This window comes from Panthera leo, chromosome E2, assembly GCF_018350215.1.
Source record: "Panthera leo isolate Ple1 chromosome E2, P.leo_Ple1_pat1.1, whole genome shotgun sequence".
Taxonomy (NCBI): domain Eukaryota; kingdom Metazoa; phylum Chordata; class Mammalia; order Carnivora; family Felidae; genus Panthera; species Panthera leo.
In genome coordinates this window covers 60,221,224-60,231,594 of record NC_056693.1, presented here as the reverse complement: position 1 = coordinate 60,231,594, position 10,371 = coordinate 60,221,224, and the positions used below count along the sequence as shown (strand labels likewise).

Below are 10,371 nucleotides of genomic sequence, written 5' to 3'. Positions count from 1 at the left end.
TGGGTACGGGGAGGTGACGCTGAGCAGGTGTCGTGCGTCACGGGAGGAGCTAGACCCTGGGGGGAAGCTGTCGGCCGGGTGTCCCACAACAGAGCCCCTGCACACGTTTGCTGCTTCCTAGGGAGATGGCCCGGCCGCGGCTCCTGTCCCCGGGGATGATGACAGGAGCCAGGAGAGCCAGGGTTCAGGCTGGTGACAGGGGTGACAGGCTTCGTCTCTACCGACCGCGTGACTCCGGGCTGTCCCTGCCAGCTGCCCATGAGCACCCTTAAGACAGATGCCCGTCCTGGGCGCCTGGGCGGCTCTGTCGATTAAGCGTCCGACTTCGGCTCGGGTCACGACCTCACGGTTTGTGAGTTTGAGCCCCGTGTTGGACTGTGTGCTGGGAGCCTGGAGCCTGCTTCGGATTCTGCGTCTCCCCGTCTCTCGGCCCCTCCCCTGCTCATGCTCTCTCAGTAATAAATAAATGTTAAAAAAAAAAAAAAAAGATGCCTGTCCACTGATGGGGTCCATCCACACGATGGAGTAGCGCCTGGCCTGCAGCTGTGTCGCCGATAAACCTGGAAACATGAGTGAAGGAAGCCGGGCACAAAGGTCCCCAGCTGCTTGATCTCACTTTCCTGAAACGTCCAGAGGGGGCAAACCCGTGGGCCCGGGAAGTGGATGAACGGCGGCTGGGGGTTGGGGGATTCGGGGAACAAGGGGAGTGGCTGCCAGTGGGTATGGGGTTTCTCTGGGGGCGATGGAACATTCTGGAATTGGAGGTGGCGTCGTGCGTCACTGCTAATGTGCTAAATGCTGCTGAATCGTGCACGTGAAGGGGGACAGCTTTGCCTCAATTAAGAAAAGACACTCCAAGGGGAGGCTGGGGTGGTGATGCTACCCAGGTGTCCCTGGGTGACCCGTGCCCCGCTGGGGTCGATCGGAGCTGGCCGCGCTCGCCCTGTCGGGGGCAGAGCGGAGTTTGGAGGGCGCCAGCCCCGGTGGGAGGGGGATAAAACGGTCGTCACCCCCGAGGCACGCACAGTGCTGGAGCAGGGAGGCCACAATCCAGGACATACTCCGTGGCAGAGACGGAAGGAGGTCCCTTGACTTTGAGTAGAGTTTGGGCGCAGCTGGCTTTGAAGGAGCGAGCAGGTGTCGGGGGCGTTCGGGAAGGTCGCGCGTGGACAAGTGTTTCTGGGAACAGGGAAGGACGTGTTGGGGTTCAGTACACAAGTCCTTTGTCTTCTCAGACGGCGGGGTCCCAATCAGGCCCCGGAGCCAGCTGCAGCCTCAGGAGAGGACGGGACGGGGCGTCCGCAGGGGCGCACCCCAGCCCCCGTGGGCGCCCGAGCTGGACCGTGGGAAGCACCTCACCCCCCAGGCTGTCCCGGAAGTTCCCGCTGCCCTTTTGACGAGTATCCCCCCAAACTGAGTCGATGACAACCCAACACGGGTTGAGTGCTTGACAAATCACAGCCGAGGCATTTTAGATACGACAGTTAAAGTAAGACCGCGCGAGGACTCCTTTGTGCAATTGACTCTGACACGGGACCTGGATTTAGACGGAGAAACTGACCCTGTTCTGCTCAGGTCGTTTTTAGCGTATTTTGAAACCCAAGCGGTGTCTGCTCTTTGTCGCATGAGCAGTTGTGGCTTCCAGCTCAGAGCGGCGGGATCTGTCTGCCCGGTGGTGATACAGCTGGAAAGACAGAGGGCGCCCCGCCTGGCGTTGCCGCTGACCGCGCCTTTAGCCACTTGGACCCTCTGTTTCCTCCTCTGTAAGACCAAGTGGGGGCCGGAAGCGTTCACACGCGGCAGATGTTCCCAAACTCTGACCCGCGGACCTGTGTTTCCGTGGAACATTTCATCTGCAATGAAACGAGCAAGAGAAAGGTTGGGCACTTCACGAAGCCGAATTCTTACGGGAAACCGTCTTCTGTTCTGAGTTATGTCTTCGTAACGTTTTCAGTGTTAAAATGTGATTTTGGGAAGTCAGCGGTCTGGAAAAACAGAAAAGCGACGGGTCAGGGCCCGTGTAAACCTGGGGTGGCCGCTGACCGTCCTCTGGGTTGTAAGTTCCGGGAGTCTGAGGATCCTGCCTTGGGAGCCTCCCTCCCAGCGCCCAACTCTGAGACCCAGTGCCAACCCCTGCGGGTGGGCCGTGTGCCAGGCTGGAGGCCCCGGGGTCGGGCGGCCCGACCACGGGGCAGCGGGCAGGCAGGGCCCGCCCCCTCCCCCCCATCACCGACTCAGGGGTCAGCCGAGCAGCAGTCCTGCTCTGAGCCGAGGTAAAGGAGGGTCCCGGGTTCCACAGATGATGCTGTGTGGGAGGAACGTGCCAGGTCCTGGGGCAGCCGCGGGGGCGGGAAGCGACGGGTGCTGTCCGGGGAGAGCGGCCTTTGAGGGTGACAGTGTGTCTGCCACTGGTCTGGGAGGGTGTGGTGGGAGCCAGCGTGCTGTGGCCCTCGTGACAGTGCCTGTGGGGCCAGTGGGACCCTCCCACTTTGCAGACCACGCAAGGGAGGCTCAGGGAGTCAGCCTTTGGACCGGAGCTTGCTCCCCTGGGCCATGGGGGCCCCGCCAAGGTCACCTGTCTGCCGTGACGACTTCCCTTTCCTGTCCCTCTGTCTGTGGGAACAAGTGTGTCCCCAGCTCTGCTCCTGTCGCCTTGGGGAAAGGGTGTTCATTCCTGTTGCTGAGTGGTCTCCACCTGCCGGCTTCAGGGGCCCGACTTCCCTTCTGACCGCAGACGTGGGCAAGGTCACTCCTTCGTTACCTGTCGGGCCGGCAGGAGCACAGAGGGTCCTGGAGATGTTCGCCTGAGGTCGGGCGGCTGGGAGGGGCCGCGACGGGAAGGCCAAGGGCTCCTGGGGCCGGGGGTCATTTCCGGAACTTTTAGACGCAGACCATCTTTAGCGTCTGTTTTCTCACCTTCGCGATGAACGTAAAATTGTAGGGGCGGGCAGAGGATCACGTACTGACAGGTGCAGAAGGTGGTCCCATCACAAGCCACCAGGGAAACACAAATCAAACCCGCGGCGAGACCGGCCTCGCGCCCCCGAGGGCAGCTGGAAGGAAGAGCCGGTGGCAAGTGTGTTCGAGGACGTGCAGAAAAGAGAACGTCAGGCGCGGCTGCTGGGGACGTGAAAGGGGGCAGCCGCCGCCCTGGCCGTCCGCCGGCTCCCCAGAGGGTGACGCCCATCCCCACGTGGCCCAGCAGCCTCCCACCCCGCGTGTCCGCCAGGAGGGACCCGACGCGCGGCCCACCAGCGCTTGCACGTGGATGTCTGTGCCACTGTTACTCCAGCAGCTGAAGAGCGAGAGCGGCCTGAGTGCCAGCCGCCGGGATGACGACGTGTGTCCGTCCGCGCCGAGGCGCAGCCGGGACGGCACGCCGAGGTCCAGACCGTGAAGCGCCCACGGGCGGCAGTGACCGCCGTTCCGTGCACCCGACGTCGGCCGGCGAGCGGCCCGTCTGGTCCCGCCTTGGTTAGCCGCGGGGCCCTGTCCTTAGGGGAAGCACGTGCCCCAAGTTCGTGGCCTCTGACGTGCCCTTATTTGGAATACAGCTTCACGGGTGTGGCTAAGGGAAGGCTGTGGGTGAGGTCGTCCCCGATCAGGGTGGCCCCGAGTCCAGTGAGAGCGTCCTCGTGAGAGACGGGTGAGACACCGTGGGGCCCAGAAGGAAACACCCCTGAGACACGTGCACCCCGCTGTTTATAGCGGCACCATCGACAAGAGCCAGAGTGTGGAAAGAGCCCAAGTGTCCATCGAGGGATGAATGGATAAAGAAGATGCGGTTTACACGTACAATGGAGTATCACTCGGCCATCGAAAGGAAGGAAATCTTGCCATTTGCAACTGCGTGGGTGGAACTGGAAGGTATCATGCTGAGAAATTCGTCAGAGAAAGACACGTATCCTAGGACTTCACTCATATGAGGACTTGAAGAGACAGAACGGACGAACATAAGGGAAGGGAAACAGGAGTGATGTAGAAACAGGGAGGCGGACAAAGCGGAAGAGACTCGTAAATACGGAGAACAAACGGAGGGTTACGGGAGGGGTTGTGGGAGGGGGGATGGGTCAAATGGGGGAGGGGCACTAAGGAATCTACGCCTGAAATCATTGTTGCCCTAGATGCTAATTTGGATGTAAATTAAAAAAATAAAAAATAAAACAAGTTTAAAAAAAAAAAAAGAAAGAAAACGCCCTGAAGAGACAGGCAGAGAGCCAAGTGATGTGTCTGCACACCAGGAGACACCAGGCATGACGGCCATCGGCCATCGGGAGGAGAGGCCTGGAGCAGACCCTCCCCTGCAGCCTTCGGCGGGAGACGGCCGTGCCCGCACCTTGATTTCAGGCTCTGGCCCCCAGAACTGGGAGAAAATACACCTCTGTGGTTTTGGCCCCGCGACCGGCATCGGGGGAGGAGGGGGCCTCGTGTGGAGGGGCTCGGCCTCAGGTGACGCAGGGTTCCTCGTCCGGGCTGACTTCTGGTCCCGTGTCCCCACTCCCAGCATCCCCGGGGGACCGTGCAGAGTATGGAGTTAGGGCCTTCCGTGGCTCCAGTCCCCGTGGCCCTCCCCGGCACGCCTGTCCCAGGGGAGCCGAGCGCCCAGACGGTCCCTCCCGCAGCCGGCGGTTTTCTCAAATGCCCGTCGGCCCTTTAAGGTTCCCACAATTTGGCGACTGAGGCGGTCACGCCAGACTGTCTGCTTTTCTCTTTCATCGAGCGATCCGCCAAGCGTGTGATGTGGTAATCCTTCGCTCCCGGTGGCCTGTGGTCAGCTACCAATCCAGCCTTCCTCAGAGCCACCTCTGGGTACCACCACACCCGTTTTCCTTCGAGTGGGAAGGACATTTATCTTCTTCCTGGGTGAGGGTCACAGCATCCGAACGCTCACATGGTACGTGTTCACCTCCCTGAGCCCCGGTCTCCTGTCCGTGAGAGTGGAGTTACCTGGGAAGGGCGGGGACGGCTGCTCTGAGGCCCCGCGGACTGCAGGTGCACAGCCAGCGTCTGCGGGAGGCGGTGTCCCCGCGTTCACCGCGGGGTCCCACTGTGGGCTCGTTTGCTCTAAAATTGGGGTGATTCATACAAGGGGGGCATGCAGTTCCCCCCCCCCACCCCCCCACGTACATTATACGCCCCGGCGTGTCACTGTCACTTTTGATTTCGGGATTTGACTTTCAGAAAGTCTAAGGCCAGGAGAGAATTGGATTTTCTGTTCCCACGGGTTTCCCTTCCCTTCCACGGCCAGCTTCACAAACCCTGCTGTCCCTCCATCCCCCGCGTCTGTCTGCTCCGGGCGGGTGACTCTCTTACCACGTGCAAGTCCGTAGCGTCCTGCGTGTGGGGCCCCCTGGGCTCCCAGAGAGGAACGTCTCCATCTCACAACATAAAGACAGAAAGAATAGCATTTATTGGTGTTCCCACCCATGTTGCCAGAAGAGTCTCCACACACGAAGAAGCTGTTCGTGATTAGAAGCTCCCCCAATTTGGAGCTCTCCCTGGAAAGCTCCAGTCTCGACAGACACCCTCACCTGTTTTCATCGAAGGAGCGGCCTAGCCATTCACGTTCTAGGAAGTGTCTCCCTGCTCCCCACGTCTGGGTAAGTGCAGGCCTCTGTCCTGTCCCCCAGCTCAGGCAGTGACAGTCCCTGCAAACATCAGGGACTCCGCGCTCCGCCGGTTCCCGGGGCTTTTCCCCCGAGGCCAGTGGCCGTGCACTTTCCGGTTCATGGCACGGAATGCTACAAAGCCTGTGCGCGACAGTTGGGATTGGATACGGTTTGTGATTTTTACGGCTTCGTCGCAGACGTTTGCAGCCCAAACCAGGTTCTATCGTTTCAGCGCGAGCCGGGGGAGAAAGACGGACGGGCACGCCCACGGCCCGTGCTGCGGCCTTGATCTGTGCCGAGGTCCGCGCGCTACGCTCGCTGTTTCCGTGCAAATGTGGGTCAAGACAGAATCTCGCGGAGCCTCTGAAGGGGCTTGGGGGCCTCCCCTGGGTTCCCTGGAGCACACTCTGAGCACACTCCGATGTAAATGCACGGCAGAGATGGTGTTTCCTTGTTCCTTCCCACCCGGTCCTCTGTCGGGCAGCCGGAGTGTCCGGGTGGTCAGCTGGCCCCCTGCTGCTGAGACCCACCCCCCCCCCAGGGCTTCCGGTCCAAGCACAGAGCCTCTTGGGTGGTGTTTCTGTCTGCCTCTCCTCCCCGCCCCCGCCCCACCTCTGCAGGGGGAGGCACCCTCCGTGTTCCCAGCTGAGGTGGAGGAGGACTGGATGGCGGCCCTGGGGCTGCAAACACTTGCAGGGGGAGCTCACGCTCTGCTATGCAGGGGGGTGGGAAGGGGGGGCAGGACCCAGCTCTGGCCACTGTAGGGTTTCAGATGGCTTCTAGCTCGCTGCTGCCTCAGGGAACCCCGGGGAGGGAACATTGAATCTGGGTGCTTCTGGGCTCAGATATGGCACCCCGGTGCACGGGTGGTAGAACGTGTGGCTGGCTTCTTCCCGTCCCGGCAGGGCCTGGGTCCCCCGGAGGCTCACTCCTCAGTCTGACCTGGACAGTCCGCCCGGGCCTTGCCCACTGCACGTGCTTGTCCCTCAGGGCCGGTGTCCCCATCTCAGGGCCGTCCGACCAGCAACCGTGATTCCCCCTTTCTGAGTAGGCAGCGTCCTCGGTCGGGTCAGGATGCCGACAGCTTGGGGGTGGGCGCTCTGCCCCTCACGCGCTCTCCACATACCCGCGGCTCGTGCTTGAACCCACACCTCGCGTCTCCCCGCTGGCGGCCTTGCTGAGATCTCCGTGCGCTCGCTCGCAGAGCCAGCCCCGTTTTCCCTGGAGCTTACAGCCGCCTCCGTTTCAGGCCCCACCTAGCGAAGTGGCTGGTCTGGCTCTGGCTCACATCTCCACGTGATAAGTGGCACCCACGTCATGCCCACGGGGAGGCTGCGGGGCCGCAGGGAACTTTCGCTTTCTCCTCGTTAAGTGTTAGAAGCCTGCCTGCAAGGCCGTGTCGCTGCAGGGGCCCCTGTGAGGGGGACACTCAGGACGCCCAGAAAACACACGGAGGGATATGCAGCCCCAGCCCTAGCTCCAAGGAGCTCCTGCTATGGTGCTCCCTCCACGAGGTAACCCCGGCGGCTGTGCCCACCGTGGTCACAGGCAGGGTGCATTCTGTCCCCGCCAACGGGCTCAGAAACCACGTGGTGTGTGTTGGCCGAGGGCGGAGAGCGGGCAGTGGGCTGTGGCCGCAGACTCCCCACCGACCGTAACATGGGCCAGGCTGACTCCTCTCTTTGCCCGCCGTGCTCCGCGTTCTGTCGGCTGAGAGCGGGCAGCTGGAGCTGTGCCCGTTGTGGGGACAGCGGCCCAAGGAGGGCGCCTTGAGGGCTTGCTGCTGGGGTGAGGGGTCCGCTCAAAGGAGCACGTCCTGCCTTAGGAGCGTGTTCTGCGCTCCGCCCGTGCCTGGGCCTCGCCTGTGTGGGCCTTGCTTCTGTCGGACTGTGGACAGGTTGGGGACGTCCGCTGCCATTCTTGCCGCGGCTCTGACCGGAGAGCGGCTAACGATGGGATTCCAAGCGTTGGACCGAGGGCTGCTGAGAATTTCTGGGAGTTGGGGTTGGCGGGGCCCCTCCGTACGGGCGAATGGGGTCGGGGGCGTCTGGGTTGCTACGGTCAAAGAAGTGACAGACCCGTGGGACTGCACCGACCTGGGGAGGGGCCAGGCTTCATCCTGTGTCTTCCGTTGGCTTCGAGCCCGTACGGCCGACGCCGAGACGGGTTGGGTCTGGCATCGGCCACGCACGTCCACGTAAGCAGGGGAAGGGGTTTTCCCTGTGCCTCGAGGGGGCTTGGCTCTCCCGTGACCGTGTAGCCTCTGCTTTGAATCTGGTCAGCTTAGCGATGTGGGTCCTGGGGGGGCGGGCAGCCCCTGGCATGGGCCGTCGGGGTCACCTGTGTCTCTGAGACATTTGGTCCTCAGATTCTGTGGTTGTACAAGGTTATGTACTTGGAGTCCTCGGAAATATGGTGCATTGTTGCACTTCTGTGGGGTGAGTGTTGCACACGCCCTCTCTTGTCCCTCCTGCTGCACAAAGCTTTTAAAGTATTTTGGGTCTCGGGATGCATAAAGTTTCGAGTTTGGGTTTCTAGCTCTCTGGTAACCGCCACTAATCTGACTTCTGACCTCGTGAAGGTGTGCGGTGGGCGTCCTGGTGGCGGACTCTCCACACCGTACGGGTCGGCCTCCCGTGGCACGGTGGCAGCAGGGCCACTGGGGCTGTGGCGCACTGACACGCAGAGGAGGCGCCCAGGCCGCTTCTGTGGCTGGTCTGCACCGAGGAGCTTGGTGGCCCCCCCGGGGCAGGCTGGGTGGTGCCGGCACCAGGTGCTCAGGCCGTTGGGTCCATGTCACGATGCCCCGTACGGCTGGGGGACGAGTGTGACAGCCCCAAGGTGGGCGGTGACAGGACGTGGGCGGTGGCCACACTTGTGTTTGCGGGAGCCACTCCGAGAGAGCGAGCCCCTGGCTGCCTCTGAGTCCGGAGCCGCATGCAAACCCAGCATCAGGGAGGGGAAGCTCCCTGTCCGCCCCCCCCACACCCCCCCCCCCTCGGCCCTGTACAAGCGCCTTGAGCCGGGAGCCCGCGGGCGGGCGGCGTGGCCCCTGGCAGATCCCAGCCGTTGACACAGTGAGGGCCCGCGAAGGTCTTAGCTCCCCTGACAGCCGGCAGCTGGGTCAGGGTCTCACACCCGCGGGGGGCGGGGGGCTCACCCCTGGGGCACTAGTGGGCAGGAAGCACCGTCCGGCACCTGGCACAGCTCCCAGAGCGATGCTTGAGGCTTGGGAGGCTCTTTTCCGCGGAGATTGTACTCTGGGAGGGGAGGGGCGCAGCGCTCCGCCTCGGGTGTCCCTTCCTTCCAGGTTTGTGGGTGGAGCCACCGTCCCTCCCGCTCCCCCCATGCTGTTCACCGTGTTGTCCGGGCTTCCGGAGGCTCAGCCGTAGGATGGACGAGTGGCAGAATAGTCGCGGGTGGGGGGGGGGTGCTGGGACGTGTGGGCGATCGGGCGTGGGTTCTGTGGGGTCGGGGTGGTCTTCATACCCCGCCCAGTTTCCGAGGGGCTGAGACCTGGGTCCGTCCCCTCCCTGCCACCTCCCTGCCTGTGTGACGAAGGCCCCCATCCCCACCCCCACCAGGCTAATAAGAAAGGTGCTAACCAGGTCTGATCACTTGCCATGTGGGCATTTCTCAGACTTGCAGAGAAGAATCTGCCGGGAGCTGATGAAACGCAGACTCCCAGGCCCAGGCCCCCTTCAGCCTGGTGGGGAGGCCCCTGCAGTGTGTATTCTCCAGGCTCAGGGATGCTCTCCGGCCCCCAGGAGCGGTGGGGGGGCTGTCAGACGAGGGAGAGGCTGGCTCTGGCCGGACAGGGAGGGACACAGGGAAACCCCGGGCTGCTGTCTCCAGTGAGGGGCAGGCCCACCAGCAGGGCTGGGGCCCTGGGTTCAGAGGCGCCCCTGGTGACAGATGGGAGGCTGGCCGGCCGAGGGTGTGTGTGTGCACTGTGCACAGTGGTTGCTCGTGTCACAGAAAGTCTCCCAGCCTCCCCCTGCCCATCAGAGGCCAATGATGCCATCCCCCCCCGCCCCCCCACCAGGTTGCTCTGGAAGCATTTGTTGCTGCCTGGCCCGCCTTCTCCGATGCTCCCCTCACCTGAGCTCCTCCCATGCTGGCGGCTTCTGCCTTTCTCCCATGTTCCATCCCAGCTGGGACAGCTCTGCCTGGCCCCTCCCTGCCTCCATGGGAGCCCCTCCCTGCCCCTCCTCGCCCCTCCTCGCCCCTCCTCGCCCCTCCTCGCCCCTCCTCGCCCCTCCTCGCCCCTCCTCGCCCCTCCTCGGGGAGACCAAGGGTAGGCCCACTGGGCCAGCCTGGAACGCATGATACGGCAGCAGGCTCCTGTCACCCGACCTGCTGGCCCCTGGAAACCAGTCGCTGCTGACCCCTAGCGTCAGGAGTGTCCGCCCGCAATTCCTAGAGCCGGGCTGTCCCCTCCCCCACACTGGGTGTGCGGGCAGCTGGGGATGGTCCGTGCGCCACGCAGGATGGTGCATAGCGATGGCCTGGGTAGATGGCTGGTTAGGAGGAGAACTGGGTCTGGTGGTGACCTTGAGTGTGGGCCGTGGGCCGCACGTGCCGAGGAGCCGTGGTGGGGCATCACCTGGTCAGAGCTGGCTCTGGGGAGACGCAGCTATTGAGATGCGGAGGGCAGCGAAGGCGGGAGACCGGCGGAAGAATATGGGGTCAGGATCTGGGTGGCGTCCTGGGTGTGGACAGACAGGGCTTTGGGGCTGGCTCACTTGATTGCTGGCCTTTC

At 63.0% G+C, this 10,371-nt stretch overlaps 1 long non-coding RNA gene across 1 annotated transcript; it reads right to left on the bottom strand.

The window, feature by feature from the left end:
* Positions 1-1,484: 1,484 nt before the first annotated feature.
* LOC122208193 lies at positions 1,485-9,616 on the bottom strand. The gene is made up of 2 exons (XR_006197148.1): positions 9,215-9,616; positions 1,485-1,853 (listed from the first exon to the last, which is right to left on the bottom strand). It is a non-coding gene; the product is annotated as an uncharacterized LOC122208193 (long non-coding RNA).
* Positions 9,617-10,371: the final 755 nt, after the last annotated feature.